This window comes from Stenella coeruleoalba, assembly GCF_951394435.1.
Source record: "Stenella coeruleoalba genome assembly, chromosome: 20".
NCBI lineage: Eukaryota > Metazoa > Chordata > Mammalia > Artiodactyla > Delphinidae > Stenella > Stenella coeruleoalba.
The window spans coordinates 32,640,246-32,657,973 of record NC_137166.1 but is presented as its reverse complement, the minus strand read 5'-3'; positions in this window follow the sequence as shown (position 1 = coordinate 32,657,973).

Sequence of the window (17,728 nt, the reverse complement as noted above, 5' to 3'; positions counted from 1 at the left end):
TGTGACAAATTCACAAACTTGAAAAAAATAGCTTTTCTTTGCTGTCCTATTAGCTCAGAGAACGTTAGGGGTCTTTTCATTTGGGGGGGCTAATTCAGAGCCATTTTTGGTTATTATACACAAGATGTTTCTCAGCTGAGTGGTCAGATTGTTAAGTGTCTTCACCATGGAGTGTTCCAGTAATTCAATCCCTCTGGATGGCCTGGAGTGTCTCCAATGTTTTGATTGCAAATACAGGAGGGAAACTGCTGTCCTGAACAGTCTCCCCTTAAATCTTCTTATGGATTAATTTGCTGTGTGGCCTGAAATAGGTCAAAAGGTTTTGGCTCAGGAGTAGAATTCTAGAAATAATCACCCGATAGACACTCTAAATCAATCATAATTAATGTACTTGCCTGGTCCTGTCAGCTGATTGCTGCTAGAGGGTGAAATAAAGAGACCCTTTCTCATACGATATGAAAAGAGATCAAATCTGTCATTTCATCTCATAATCGAGCCAAATGAGAAAAGAGAGGGGTCAAAGTTCACTGGGTGACCTTATGCAAACCCAATAATGCATAATTCATTTCCCTTTTATGGAATTTATAAGCTGCTGTAAACGAACAGGACAGAATCCTCTGCCCTCCACGGCTTCTACCAAACCGTTCTTGCTTCTTGTGAAATGCCTGCCGAGCCGCCCAAACTTTTCAGGAGCCTCTTCTGGCTGAAACTAATCCCCAGGCCTTTGATACGGGCCGGCATTTAATTCATTCTCCCAAGCGTGCGAAGTTAATAACTGAATAAATCACTGGCAGCTCTCTCTGAATGATATAAAACCTGTAATTTATTTATTGAGTGTTACAAATACAGTTGAAACATGTTTTCATGCAAAATGCTTTCCCTCTTTTTAATATTATCAAAAGGGGAATATGGGCTTTGAGTTCTGGAAACAGAGGTTGAAAGACAGTGTGTTTGTCCATTCCATCCAGGTGTAGTGATGTTGGGAAATGGGCTCTCTTCCTAGCCTTGACGTCGTTTGGGACGAGAAGGGGTGGGAACAAGGGAAGGTGTGTTTCAGAAAATGCGGCTCCAGCCTCCCGAGCAGCTGTGCTTAAGTCACCAAGCCTTTGGACTGTGCTGGAACAAAACATTTATTTGAAATACACACGGATCATTCAGAGTTCTCGGCACGAGACTCCTTGATAGCAGGAAACCAGATGCCACTCCTTCTTTTTTAAGTCTGTGTCATCAGATGGCACAAAGTAGCTATTCGTTTTATTTATTTATTATTATTATTATTTTTTTGCGGTATGCAGGCCTCTCACTGTTGTGGCCTCTCCCGTTGCGGAGCACAGACTCCGGACGCGCAGGCTCAGCGGCCATGGCTCACGGGCCCAGCTACTCCGCGGCAGGTGGGATCTTCCCGGACCGGGGCACAAACGCATGTCCCCCGCATCGGCAGGCGACTCTCAACCACTGCGCCACCAGGGAAGCCTTATTCGTTTTATTTTTGTGGTGACTTCTGAAGGAATCATAGGCTTCTGTGTAGTGAAGTTAGCTCAAGATGCCTTCCGAATTTCTAGCAGCTATTGCTTGTTCCTTTGGTCGTTGCTACACCAGCCCTTTGGTCTGGATCAGCTGATGCAGGTGCTTCTCACGCTCTCTGGCACTCACTCTACCTACAAACATTTGTATGTTTGTTGTCAGATCCACACATCTTCCAGAACACCATCTGACACTTTCTATGCTGCTTTTGTGACATTTATTTCTCTGCAACCACTGCTAGGATGAGCTTTCTAAAATATAGATCTGATCTTGTCATTTCCTGCAATTGGAGACTTTGGTGTACAGGGAAGGGGCAAGAATAAATTGTCCCACTCCTTCCAGAGAATAGTTTGGCGTTAAGTAGCAAAATTGAAATTTTACACACTCCCCAAGCTCCACCTTTTGTCTTTTTGCTTAATTAACGGGTAATTTATTTTGTATATCAGTGAAGATATATGTACTTTATAATACATATGATCTGCATTTTAATCTTAGAAACAAATGAAAAGTTTATCAATAGGAGATCATTAAATATAATGTGGTCTTTCCAAAATAATCAGATACTCAGCAGGCATTAAACATGGTGTCATAAAACACGTGAAAAGATGTCCGTGACATGTTGATGAGTGAAAAAGCATGTCACAGTACAGCCTGTCTAAAAAAATTCCATTTTTTAAAAAAATATCCCTTTCAATAAATGAAGAGGAGAAAAATGAGTACTTTGGAGTTTATTACAGACCAAGGTCATGACACCAGGAGGGAATGGACAATGACACACGGCAATACAGAAAGCTGTTTTAAAACTAGGATGAGGGGCTTCCCTGGTGGTGCAGTGGTTGAGAGTCCGCCTGCCGATGCAGGGGACACAGGTTCGTGCCCCGGTCCGGGAGGATCCCACATGCCGTGGAGCGGCTGGGCCCGTGAGCCATGGCCACTGAGACTGCGCGTCCAGAGCCTGTGCTCCGCAACGAGAGAAGCCACAGCAGTGAGAGGCCTGCGTACCACAAAAAAAATAAAAATAAAAATAAATAAATAAAAGTAGGATGATATTCCAATGAGCTGGGGGTGAGTTATGGACTCAAAGTAAATGATGTTGCAATATTTGACAACTCATAAAGAATCCACAGAGAAAAACAACTATATAAAAATTCCAGATTTCAGATGTATCAAGATGGCAACATAGGAAGATGCTGAACTCATATCCTCCCATGGACACAAGAAATCTATAACTACAAATGGAATAATTCCCTCAAAAAGAACCCTGAAAACGGGACAAACAGAGCCTCCATAACAAAGTGTAAAAGGACAGCAGCAACATGAGTAGGAGAGGCAGTTATGGTCTCGCCATTCAAAAACCGCACCCCCTACCACGGTGATTTACTTTGGGAGGAATCACAGAGGTACAGATCTTTTCCCCAAGGAGCAAGAGATTCAAGTTCCACATCAGATACCCAAACCCCTAGAACGCGTACAGGAGAGACAAAACTCCAAAACACCTGGCTTTGAAAACCAAGGAGGAATATGTCCAGAAAAGCTATAGAACTGCAGGTAACAGAAAACCCACTCTTAAAGGGCTTGCATGCAGACTCACTTGCCCCAAAAACCAGTGCAAAAACACCAGATTAAAAAGCATACGGATCACAGGTGAACAGAAACCACTTACTAATCTTCAAGCATCTGCTGGAGAGGCAGAAACCAGTTGGGATGCTTCCTGTAGACTGAGACACTGGCTGGAGTCATTTCTGCAATCTCAGGTAACCTTGCTAATGCCAGCACTGGTGGGCACCATTTTGGAATTCTCCCTGTAACCTGTCAGTGACAGTGGGCACACTCTAGTGAGAGCCACCCCACTCTTGCCCCTCCACTGGGCTCTGCAGTCAGTTTGGGGTCAAGCCCCATGAACCAGTGCACAGCAGCACTGACCATGGCCCTGCCACAACAGGAGCTCACATAAGGGACACACCTGGAACACCAGGCCCTAGTGGCCAGGTGGGATTTCACGTCTGAGCCCTATAAGATATCTCCTAAATAAGCTCACTCCTTACAGACTGGAGAAAATAGTCGATTTACCTAATATATAGACAAAAACACAGAGAATTAGGCAAAATGAGGAGACAAAGGAATATGCTTCAATCAAAAGAACAAGATAAAACCTCAGAAAAAGAACTAAATGAAACAGAGATAAGCAGTCTACCCAATAAAGAGTTCAAAGTAATGGTCATACAGATGCTCACCGAACTTGGGAGAAGAATGGATGAACACAGTGAGAACTTCAAAAAAGAGATAAAAAATATAAGAAAATATCAAACAGAAATTAAAACTCAGCTGAGAAATATACTCAGGGGTTCAACAGCAGAATGGGTGAGGTAGAAGAGTGAATCAGTGAGCTGGAAGACAAAACTATGCAACTTACCCCCACGGAGCAGCAAAAAGAAAAAATAAATAACAATTTTAAAAAATGAAGATGTCTTAAGGGACTTTTGGGACAACACCAAGCATTATAGGGGTCCAAGGGGGAAGAGAGAGAGAAAAGGCCAGAAAAATTATTTGAAGAAATAGTGGCTGAAAACTTCTCTAATCTGGGGAAGGAAACAAATATCCAGGTCCAGGAAGCCCAGAGAGTTCCAAAGAAGATAAACTCAAAGAGACACACACCAAGACACATTATAATTAAAAGGGTAAAAGTTAAGGATACAGGTAAAATCGTAAAAGCAGCAAGAGAAAAACAACTTGTCATGTACAAGGGGAAACCCCATAAGGTTATCAGATTTTTCAATAGAAACTTTGCAGGCCAGAAGGGAGTGGCATGACATATTCAAAGCGTGAAGGGAAAAAAACAAAACAAACAAACAAACAAAAACCTCTAACCAAGATTCCCTATCCAGCAAGGTTATCATTCAGAATTGAAGGAGAGATCAAGAGTTTCCCAGATAAGCAAAAGCTAAAGGAGTTCATCACCACTAAAATGGTGAGAAATGTTACAGGGATTTCTTTAAGCTGGAAAAAGGGCACTAGTTAATAGTAAGAAAACATACAAAAGTAAAAATCTCAGTGGAAAAGGTAGATATAAGCACTTGTAAAGCAGGCATGAAGGTTAAAAGAAAAAAGTAGTAAAAATAACTAAAAGTACAAAAGTTAGCTAGGGATGCTAAAGTAGAAAGATATGAAATGTATCATCAAAAGTATAAAACATGGGAAGGGGAGTAAAAAGATAGAGCTTTGGAATGGGTTCAAATTTAAGTTGCTACCAACTTGAAACGGGCTACCAGTTACATAGGATGCTGAATGAGAATCTCATGGTAACTACAAGGAAAAAGCATTATTGAAAAGACAAGAAGTAACAAACTTTGGAGAGGATGCGGAGAAAGGGAACCCTGGTATGCTGTTGGTGGGACTGTAAATTGGTATAGCCACTATGAAAAACAGTACTGAGATTCCTTAAAAAATTAAAAATAGAACTACCATATGATTTGGCAGCTCCAATCTTGGGCATTTATCTGAAGAATATGAAAACACTAATTAGAAAAGATATATAAACCCCTATGTTCATTGTAGCATTATTTATAACAGCCAAGGTATAGAAACAAAGTAAGTGTCCATTGACAGATGAATGAACAAATAAGATGTGGTATGTCTACTCAATGGAATACTACTCAACCATAAAAAGGAATGAAATCCTGCCTTTTGCAACAACATGGATGGATCTTGAAGGTATTATGCTAAGTGAAATAAGTCAGACAAAGACAAATACTGTACGATTTCACCGATATATGGAATCTAAAAACAAAGCAAAACAAAGCAAATGAATAAACAAAAGCAAACTCATAGATTTTGAGATCAGATTAGTGGTTACCAGAGGGGAAGAGTGTTGGGGGAATGGGGGAATGGGTGAAGGGGTTCAACTTTATGATGGTGATGGTAACCAATTTATGGTGGTGATTACTTTGCAGTGTATATAGAGGTCGACTTATAACGCTATGCACCAGAAAATTAGATATAAAAAATTCCAGAGAAAAATATAAAATCTTAATATGAAAAGCATATGTATTCTGTGTATATTTTATATGCACGTGTATGCACACTGGTACATACACAAACACAGATAGGTTTGCCAGCATTGAAATGAAAATCTTCAATATGACGTGAAACACAAAAATGAAATGACAAGTGATAGACTGGGAAAATACATTTTCAATGAATATCATCGACAGATGACAGATAAAATCATAAGAAAAATACATTAACTCAATAGAGAAAAATGAACCACAAAGGCTATGCATTGTCACTTCATAGAAGAGGAAATTCAAAAGGCCAATCAGGGACTTCCCTGGTGGCGCAGTGGTTAAGAATCCACCTGCCAATGCAGGGGACATGGGTTTGAGCCCTGGTCCAGGAAGATCCCACATGCCGCAGAGCAACTAAGCTCGTGTGCCACAACTACTGAGCCTGCGCTCTAGAGCCCGCGGACCACAACTACTGAGCCCTCTTGCCATAACTACTGAAGCCTGTGCACCTAGAGCCTGTGATCTGCAACAAGAGAAGCCACCGCAATGAGAAGCCCATGCACCACAACGATGAGTAGCCCCGGCTCTTCGCAACTAGAGAAAGTCCACACGCAGCAGCGAAGACCCAATGCAGCCAAAAATAAATAAATTTAAAAAAAAAAAAAGGCCAATCAACACATGAAAAGAAGCTCAACACTCTTAATAAAACCGGAAGTGCAAATTTAAAAGCATTGAGTTATCATTTCACACTCATCCAAATGACAAAAATTATAAAGCCTGACAGTACCAAGTGGTGGTGAATATACGGAGAGACAGGAACTCTTACATACCACTGACCAGAATTGCTCCACATTATTTAGTAATTTGGAAATAGCCACTAACGTTGAAGATAAGTACAGATTACAACCCAGCAGTTCCATTTGTTGGCACATAGCTTAAAGAGATTCATACAAATGCACAAGGAGACAAGAACTAGGATATTCATGGTTAATGAGAGTAAAGAAATAAAAGGATCTTAAATGTCCATCAACAGTGTACTAGATCTACAGCAGTGGTGTTTACACCATGGAAACACAGGCTCTAGTTCAAATCCAAGCTATGCCATTTACTAACAGGACAGTGAAGAGCTTAGCTGCTCTGTGCCTTACATTTCTCATCTGTAAACAGGAACAATAAATGTATAGTGTATATATACACTATAGTGTATATATAGGTATATATATATATACACACACACACATATATATAGTGTATATAGTATATATGTATGCATATATAGTGTATATATGTGTATATATATAATGTATAGTGTATATATATGTGTGTGTATATATATATGTATATATATATACACTAAATACTATATACACTGATATATATATAAATCTTAATGAGGATTAATGGGTTAAGTATATAAAACATTTAGAACAATGCATGGCACATAGTCTTATGTATTATTTACTATTATCATTATAGAATAATCAAAGAAAAAATGAAACCACCAGATCTTCATGCATCAACATGGTTAAACATCAGAAACTCAGTGTTGAGAGCAAGAAGCAATTTGTAAACTGATACATATTGCATGGTACAGTAGGAAAACATCTATGTCATCTTTAAAAAAGCACATAAAACAGCATTATTTCTTGCTACGGCAATATCTATAGAATAAAAGTATCAGAATATACATAGACAAGCTCAGTTCTGTGCTCAGTTCTGGATAAAAATAGGCTAAATAAGAAAGGGTAGGGCTTCCCTGGTGGCGCAGTGGTTGAGAGTCCGCCTGCCGATGCAGGGGACACGGGTTCGTGCCCCGATCCGGGAAGATCCCGCATCCCGTGGAGCGGCTGGGCCCGTGAGCCATGCCCGCTGGGCCTGCCTGTCCGGAGCCTGTGCTCCACAACGGGAGAGGCCACAGCACTGAGAGGCCCGCGTACCGGGAAAAAAAAAAAAGAAAGGGTACTGTCATAAGCACAGCTGTATTATTTTATTTCCTCTGAAAAAAATCTGAAGCAAAAAAATTCTTAAGAATTGTAAAATTTGGGTAGTGAGCATACAGGAACCTATGTTATTTTCCAAACTTTATTTTAAGTTCAACTTCTTTGTTTTGAAACAATTATAGATTCACATTCAGTTGTAAGAAATAGTATAGAGATTTCCCATGGATTCTTTTGGCTTTTTTTTTAAACTCAGCGTAAAGCTCTAGAGATTCATCCAGGTTGTTGACCGCATCCCTAGCTCATTTTTATTGCTGAGTAGTATTCCATGGTATGAATGTATCAGTGTTTGTTTAACCATTCACCCATTTGGGTTGTTTTGCAGTTTTGGATGTTACGAATAAAGCTGCTATAAACATTATGTACAGGTTTTTGTGTGAACATAAGTATTTATTCATCTTGGGAAAGTGTACAGGAGTGCAATTACGGGTCATATGATATTTGCATGTTTAGCTTTTTTAAGGAACTATCAAACTGTTTTTCAGAGTCATTTCACATTTCCACCACCACTCTATGAGTGATTTACTTTTTCCGCTTCCTCACTAGTATTTGGTGTTGTCACTCTTATTTTATGTGATATTGTGATTTATAATAAGAAATATTTAGTCGGTCTTTGTCCCCATTTCTGGCACAGAGCTCCTAAAATTCTTGGAATTTCCTAAGTAATGAGAGTGATCAAGGTGTCCCTTGTTATGTTAGTGAGGTAACTTTCGGACCACACCTAAGGATGGGAACTGGTTGCCAGGAGAACCAACCATGTAATTAGAGGGTTGGAATTTTCAGTCCCAACCCCTGACCCTGAGGGAGGGGAGAGAGATCAGAGGTTGAATCATCACCAATGACCAATGATTTTACATTTAACTGTGTGATTCATGGTTTTCTTGAATTTTTAATTTTTTATTGAGATATAATTCACAGACCATAAAATTCACTGTTTTAGAGTATACAATTTAGTAGTTTTTAGTATGCTCACAAGATTGTGCAACCTCTACCACCACCTAGTTTCAGAACATTTTCATCACTCCAAAATGAGACCTCATACCCACTAACAGCCCCCATTCTCCTCCCCTTTGCCACCCCCTGGCAACCACTAATCTGTTTTCTGTCTCTAAGGATTTGCCTATTCTGAACATTTCATACAAATGGAATCATACAGTATATGACCTTTTGTATCTGTCATCCTTCAGGATGCTGGTTGTTATTGTTAGATGAGGGTAGGAGTCCAGGTTCTCCACTTGGCCACCATTGACCTCTGAGCCTATATGTGCGTGTGTGTGTGGGGACTCCCAATGACTACCGGGTGGGAGTGGCAGTTCCAGCTCTTTACTAGACCTTCGCTGATAACCTCTATGGCTGGGAGGGTGACAGTGCCTTGTTACTGCTTCCCACATGGTCTCCGCTGACATCACACTGGAGCAGGTTGGCCTCCTTACAGCAGCAATGCAGTGGGAAAAGTCCCGACTCTCCACTAGGCCTCTTCTGATACCATCCCAGAGGGGAGTGTTCCTTTATTGCTGAATAAAGAAACAAGTTCAAGTTCTCTATGTGGTCCCCACTGACGTTGTAGTGGGGCAGGGAGAGGGCAGCTCCTTAACCCCTGGCAAGGATGAAAGTCCTGGCTCCCTGCTTGGTATTCTCTGACATCATCCCTGCAGGAGTATTGGGGTGCCTCATTCCAGCCACCTAAGTTCCTTATTTGGCCTTTGCTGGGTGGAGTGGGACCACGTTTTATTTTTTGCTTTTTTTGGGGGGGTTTTCTTTTTGTTTGTTATTTTCTGTAGTGTTTGGCTCGAGTAGAGCGGTTATTCTCTAAAAGCTTTTCTGTCTTATAGGCTGCCCCTTTCCTGATCCCTTGGCTAGAGAGAGCAATTTTGTTTGATCCGTACCATTGACGATTCAAGTGTGCCAGCTTCTGCAGTTTCGAGTCTGGGATGTATAAAGGCAACAAGAAAGCCCGCGGAACTCATCACTGTGTTGTTCCCCGGGTCCCAACGTCTCTAGCCAGTCTGCCTTCTCCTTTCTATCTTTTACAGTCCTCTTATGTTGGTTTTATATATCATGTCTGAGGGTTTTTTTGTTGTACTGTCAGGAGGAATTGGGGACAGTACGGCCATGCCATCTTCCTCGAAGGAGAAAATGGTCAACTTTTACAAAAATATATTTCAAATATTTTATGATTAAAATAAGTTCTTAAAAATGAATAGGAATTTGGGGGAGGGGGGTTACCTACTAGGTGGGGAAAAACAGTGAATATGATGAAAGTAGAGAAAAAGGCTGAGTCACAGAGCCAGCGACAGAAAAACACATGAAAGAAGGAACTGGTGAAGAGTTTCCAGTAATAGAAACTGACAGAGTAAGAACCATTTAAAGCATGGCTGGATTTTGAAGACTTGGGGAATACACGAAGAACGTCCTTTAACGGATCGCCTCCACGGCAGAAACATGGGCATCCCCTTGCCCTTTAGGATGGACTTTAACCTCTCTTCTCACCCTTTTGGAGTAAAAAAAAATGACAGAAATAGCTGAATTCATCGTATTATTTGAGGGTGACCCCTTCTCGCCCCAGAGGTCAAGCTTTGGCTTGCCGGTCTGATTAGGACATTCCATAATTTTTGAAGGAACTTATCTCCAGGCCCTTTCCATTAATTAGTCCAGCACTAGCAGGTCCTTGAAGAGGAAAAACCAGTGCTGAGGGCTCTCAAATCCCTCGGTGGAGATTAGGAAGCGAGATAAGGAAGGGAAGCTTTTAACAACATGACAGTCATCCAGCCAACCCCGGAGAGGCAGCCGTCTGAAATCTGAGAGGAGTCAAGCTGCATGAGAAAAGCAAACAAACAAAAATACCTCTGTGACGCTTGGATTTTATAAAGCGCAAATATCTGGTGTTTAATCTGCCTGGCCAGGCCAGACAGGACAGTGTTAAATTGCCTTCTATTCTTGGGCCAACTTAACGTGTTATTGCTAAGTCTGCCTTCATGGGAGTCTTTGAAATCAGATCTGGATGCAGAAGGAAGTTATACTGGCCTATATTTGGTGAACTCTGAATCAATGGAAGGGGCTTGAGGTTAAGTGAATCTACCTCAAACTGGGTGAGCTCTAGAAGAACCTCTACCAGCTCAACAGTGCAGGGAGAGGACTCTTCAAAGTCTGTGGAGGTCAAACCGGTGGCATCTCTGAGACCAAACCCTTTCCACTTTCCATGGACTCAAGGACGTGATAACCAACAAGGACCTACTGTAGAGCACAGGGAACTCTACTCAATATTCTGTGATAACTTATATGAGAAAAGAATCTGAAAAAGAATGACTATATGTATAACTGAGTCACTTTGCTGTACACCTGAAACGAACACAAAATTGTAAATCAACTATACTCCAATACAATTAAAAAACAAAAAAAGGAGACGGTGTGGGGCAATGGTGAAGCCCACGGCCTTGGACACACTCAACTTCTGCCATTGACCAGCTGGGTGACGTTGGGGATTGATTCCGTCCCTCCAGCTTCAGTTTCCTCTTCCCTAAAATGGAAAATAATAGTGGAACCAATCTCACAGTTTCGTGGTGAAGATTACATGGGAAGTGTCCAATGAACAGTAGTGGCTATTATTTTGAACACCATTGATCTAATAGAATATTCACAGAAAACTGGAAAGAACCCTTTAGAACTGAGAAAGTTTCCTTCTCATTTTAGAGAAGGCAGAGCTGAGACTCAAAGATAATTGCCTATGACCCCCTCAAGGTCACCTGGCTGGTTAGAGGCTGAGCTGCCCCAACCACACCAATCTTCTCATCCCTGGGGTCCCCTCCTCTGTGTTTTCAATTTCCCCCTCGAGTCTAGGTTATAGTTTGACCTGATGAACATGTTACATGACTTAAAGAGAAGTTTTTTAAATACATATTCAAGAAAGTATACCAAATGGAAAACAAAAGTAAAAAACAGTATCGCACAATGAAAAACACCATTGAAAGAAGAGCTCCAGATGCAAACGCCCAAGCAAAGGGACATGTGTGGGTCATCACACTGTGCATAATATCAGAGTCTTTTCTGTCTCCTGAGGTGAGGGATCCCAAGTGCATTCTAATGCATGTTTTATTTCTCCATTGATTTTAATTAAAGGGATATTGTCCAGGTTGCTAGGCATAAATATTGACCGACTTTGACACTACAATCATTCCAGAGGGTCAGGCTTGCTTGGTCAAGGTTTTTGTATCTCTTTTGGCTCTTCACACTTCCTTTTCGCTGTGTTGGAAATATCAAAACTAGAGCTATTAGGACATGCCTGAGATATAACACAGGTTGAAAAAAAAAAAAGAAAGAAAGAAAGGTCTGGTAATTTGAAATCATAACTCACAATGGGATCTTGGGCCTTGACTAAGCCAGAATGGCTGCAATCATGGTACAATTTACTAAATAAAGGATCTCATCCATCAGTCAATTTGTTCAGTGTCTATACACGCTTCTATATCTTCAAAAACCCATCCAGATGTTGCTAATGCTTTTAATAAAGTGAAGGGATGTGCTCTTTTCAAAGATGATTTTACTGTCAGAGATTCCTGCAACCCATCACCCCCAGCTTCCCCGACCTGAGACCTGAGTTCCTTAGTGATTTCTAAGTGATCCCGACTCCCAGACAGCAGGTTACTATCTAGGGGCCGGGAAGCCTCGAGATGGTGCTGGCACTGCAGGGTTAGTTCTACAGAGTCCAAAGCCGCAGGGGGTTCCCCCAGCACTATGGCAGGAGGAGGTGGCCTGCAGGAGAAGTGGTGTGAAATGCATCACGAAGGTGCTCAGCAAAGAGCAATTGTCTTTTTCTCATTGATAGTAGAAAATCAATACGGTTGTTTTCTGTTCAGTTTTCAAGGGCACACGTGGCTGCTACTTCGGGCTGGAGAAGTTCATCGGGTGGTTAACGAAATGTCAGTGGTGACTGAGTAGTTCAAGCACAATTGACATCCCTCTGCTATAAGTCTACCGTATGTGAACCGGAGCCGCAGGGAGAAGAGTGGAGCATCCCCAGGCGTGGGGAGCAGGGGGGCTGACTCATCAAGCTGCAGAGGAAACCGTGGAAAGGGGTGACACGTGGTTACCCTCCTTGGTTGGGGCAGCTAACCTGAGGGAGGGAGAGAAACTGAGCAGCGGAGGGGCTGCCCAGAAACTGAGACACCACCAGATTCCCTAAGACTGATCCCTTTTCCTGCTCTGGTTTTGCAGCACGGGACTTGTCCTCACTTGGCACTGTCTGGCCTTCAGATATATTCTTTTCCTCTTTCCACCCCCAGATGACCTTCCTTTTCGCATCCTCTCCACATCCTTTCTCTAGCTCCCCTTCCTAAGTAGCTGAACTTAGGAAAGTTGAGGTCACTCCTCAGCATCTCATGATGGTAAAGAGGCAGACTCTGGATTCAGATCCAGGGTTTAAATCCTGGACTGGTCATTTATTGGGAACGTTTCTCAAACTTCTCCCAAGCCTCAGTTTCTTCAACTGTAAAAGTAGGTGCTAGCTGCCCTCACCTCCTAAAATTGTTGGAAGAATTAAACCAGATTATGCACGTGGAGAGTCTCAGGCATCGTAGTGCTTCAACTTCTTCTCTTCCAATAAATGGGCTTTCCTGGTTTTATTAATAGCCCCCATCTCCAAGCACACCTCATCTGTAAAATAATAAGCTGATATGTTAACTTAGATGGAAAGGTTGAGAAAAGCCCCCTCCCCAAGTGGACTTCATTGGTCGCAAAGAACTGTCAGCTTATTACATCATTTAAGCTTCTCGTAAACCATAAGAGGAAGGCAAGGACAGGGTATGTCAGACCTCAGAGGTGTTCTAATACCCACAGTTCCTGACTCCAAAGTGACAGCTCTAACTACGGGGTCTCAGTGGATGTGGCAGTCAAGTGTGGAAGATGTTTGGGACATGAGAGGGGTTTCTAAGACCCTTCAGATCATGTTATACAGAAATGTCTGTACTGCCTGCAATAAGCCAGGCTGGTTCTCATTGGAAAAAATGGAATTTCCCACTTTAAGCTATAAGTTTAGACAATAGTCATATATGGTGCTAGTCAGGATAGACTGATGGCTTGCACCAAGCTATAGTCCAATACCTGTGGCTTAAGACATAAATGTATACATCTTGCTTGTATCAGAGTCCCATGAGGGTGGGGCTGGGAGAAGGGCTCTCCTCCATGCAGTCATTCAGGGACCCAGGCCCCTTCCCACTCATGGCTCCTCCCTCCCCTATATCCTCAGAGTCCTCTCCATTTATTGGTGAGGGGGAGCAGGAATAAATATTCGCAGAAAGTGATTTTATGGGCCAGGACTGGAAGTAACGCATTCACTTCTGCTCACATTCCAATGGCCAGAACTCAGACACTGGGCTGCATCCAACTGCAAAGGAGCCTGGGAAATCAATCCATCTGGGTGCCCAGGAGAACAAAGGAAATAGTCTGGTGAATCACTAGCCAGTATCTGCCATACAAACCAACATTATAATTCTTATTTTTCAGTAGGGCAGTGACTGATCCTGTCCTTTTAGGGAGGAGTTTGGAAAGGCCAAAGGGTCACAGTTGAAGTATAGCGATGGGACTAGAGTAAAGAGAGTGAGGCACCCAGGGTACAAAATTTAAGGAGACACTCACTGTCAGGGTTCTGCAAGTGCAGGGCGGGTGCCTGAGGGTGAGCGCCTCTTTAAATGTCATGCCCTAGGCATCTCCCTAATCTTACCCTCATAATGGCCTCGTTTTAGTAACATTTTCAGGTTAATCTATTGGTCTTCTCCTTAAAATTTTTTTCTACATTGATTATGACCTATCATTTGTATACATTTTCATAATTTTGCTAAAACACATTCCCAGACAATCTTCTATTATGGGATTAATCACTCATTTTGTTTTCCCTTCCACTCTTGCTGCTAGAAGATGAAACCAGTTTCTTTGGTTCCTCACTCATCTCAGCAGTTAACACAAAACCAGCCACATAGGAGGCGCTCACACAATAGACTTGGGCTAAAAGAAGGTGGCAACAAATAGTCTTTATGTCTCCAGATTGACCAACAGTTTTACATAAATCTTTTGCTCTGACGCTTGCACGTTTCTATAAGCAATAGGTCAACAGAATTTGCCTGAGCAGATGAAGAAAGTATGTCTGGGATGGGTTGGACAACAAATGCAGGTAGGGGTAGGTTTTTTCTTCTCCAAGTGTAATGATTGGCAGCATGTCCACATGGGAACATACACACATGTATATATGCAAACATGTTTTTACCCAGAAGCATAAATAGGTTTCTGCATGTTATAAAATTAAGTGATAGCCAACATTCAAATTTGATGGCCTTCGGAGTCTCTCCAAATCCAAGATAAAAGGTTTGCTGGGTCTCATGGAAAGCCTCTAGAAATAAAATATAGTGAAAAGCAGAAGTTCAAAGTCATCCAGATATAACTCTTTCTTCCTTCCTTAAACATTTTCCTATGCATGTGAATGTCTCCTCCATCATCTGACCCTCCACCATAGCATTTTGGAAAGGAGAAATAGACTGAAAAGGCCAGCCTCAGATGAAAATGAGGACATCCTCTTCCAAAGCAATCTAAGGCAGAATCTCATTGCTAAAGCTTTTCTGTTGTCTCCTTTCTTTATCAAAGCATTGTAATTTAGTCAGGTAAGAAAACTCCTGAACAGTTTCCTTAACTTCTGTGTCTTGGAAACATTTTGGTTTTTTTTTTGTTTTTTTCCTTGTTGGTTGTGGGGAATGAGAGGGCATATCTTTGTCTTTTCTGCAAACCCAATTTTCCATGACTAAGAAAAGGGACATCAAAGAGTTCATCGAAATAGATTAAATGCCCCATCAAATAGCTCTAATAAAACAGTACCTTGATGGTTCTTGAGAAGAAGGATAAGAAGCATATGGGCCCAATTTCCCTTGGAAAAATCTATTGGGAAAAGGAAAACCAAGTGGTGTGGGTCAAGTGTCTCAAGTATTTTATTCCACTTCCAGTTCTGAAATGTAGTTCTAACTCTTTGTCAATTAGGAAAGCCAACTGGAGTTGATCTTGGCTCTGGGTCCAGATTAAATTTTAACTCTCCAGGAGTCCAGAAAAATAAATTGGGGAGGGAGTTGCCTGGTGGCCCAGTGGTGAGGACTCGAGGCGCTTTCACTGCTGTGGTCCTGGTTCAATCCCTGGTCAGGGAACTAACATCCTGCAAGCTGCATGGCATGACCAAAAAAAAAGGAAAAGAAAAATAATTGGGAAACCCAAAAGGGTGCTAGTCCAGCTACAAGACATCTAAAAAAAATAAAATAAAAACTCACTGCATTTTTACCTCCAAATGCAAGAACTTCGTCTTGGGGGTGGGAGGAGAGGAGAAGGGTTATAGAAAGGACTCAGATTCTCCAGGTTGTAACCTCTTATACTAAACCTTCCATCTTCAAATGTCATCAGCTCTGAAATGATCACTAATCTTGACTGTACCTCTTGCAATTGCCAACCATTCCTTTGTTTGGTGTCAATTAGATAGGAAAGAACTTTCAATAATTCAATAGTTCTGTATTAAAGGGCAGCTCAACTGCTCATAACTTATCTCGGTGGTTATCAATTGTTTTTATGGAATAGCCAAGGGAAGATCACTTGGCTAACTCACCAGTCATCCATCAGGGCTCAAATTCATCTGAGTAAATGTAGAATTATGATTTAATTACCGAAAGGTTGGGCTCAAATACAAGGGAATGAGACTTGTTTGTAGAATGATGGCTTGTTTTTCTCGGTTACTAATCATGAGCTTAATTTTTAATGGAAGAGCATTACTAGCATAATTAACACCCAATTTACATGTGCCTCCATAGAACCAATTAATTAAATTTTATTGACGTCTAGTTGCTCTTTAAAATGCTTCCCAAATGCCTCCAAATTGATTTTAAACTGTTGATAGTGGAAGTCAGTTTACACTTTTCTTGGCCTTATGAAATACTAACCTCTTCATTCATTAAAATATGCTCTATTTACTAGAGGCATCCATAACTTGCTAAGGATATGAGGGATGGAGTGCACAGTGTGATCTGATGGCAATGTAAGTTGGAACAGTCTTAGAAATAAATGCTACAGGATGTGGGGACCACAGTTGGGTAGCCCCAATGATCTGGAAATGAAGAAAGTAAGAGTACCTTCTAAAATCAGAGGAGAGATAGACAAAGTCAACCGAAAGAAACAAAAAAAGCTTCGAGAACAGCAGAATGAGATGGTAACTTGAAGATGATGTTAGCACATCTAAAGAAAGAGGATGTTACTCCTACAAGATTGATCAGCGTTCACTTGGACAGCGTTCACTTGGACAGCGGCCAAGTGAATGCGTGGACAGGAGTGTCCTTGAGTGTAATTTAGTGCTGCAGAGACATACAAACTCAGCAGAGATAAACTTTGGATAGTTTGACTTTTCAGCTCCTCTGGAGTGACAATCATTACTACAAACTGAAAATCTCTGGCCGTCTTAATCTGATGCCAATACATGTTAAATTCAGAAAAGTCCTCCTCTTCCTCTCACTAAGAAGTCTTCTGAATATGACATGGCTTCCGTACCTATCCACACATGGATTTAAAAAGAGAGGGAATGAGCTGTCCATAGGACTTGAAGTGTTTTTATCTCTGTGATGGTGACTTTACATGGTAAATCAATCAAAACCTTTGGATCACATTAAGCTCAACTAGATTGAAGGAATGGCCAGGGGTCCTTGACAGGCTTTCTCTTGTGAACCCTCCAGAAACAGAGCCTTAAATATCTCTCAGATCTGATCATTTTCCTCATCCTCCAGTCTTTATCAAGTTGCCATCATGTTTTGCCTGGGCTACTGCAGTAGCTTTCTGATAGCTTCACTCACCTGTAGTCTGGACCCCTCCAATCTGTTCTGTACACTGTGGGTGAAATATGTGAATGGCTATCATGCCCCCTGCCCCCACAACACATACACACAGGCACACAGTGAATACTTCAATAACCTCTATGCTCAGGTTAAAGACAGACTTTCTCAACGTGCCAACAGGGCCCTATATGATCAGGCCACTATCTATCCATGAAGCCTAACTCCATATCACACACCCCTTGGTCTTTCTGCGCCAGCCACACTGGTCTTCTGTTCCTTGTGCAAAACAACCCCCCTTATTTCTGTGGGGCTAATCAAGCTGTAATTTTTTTTTATGTTATGATTAAGACTCCCATACAAATAC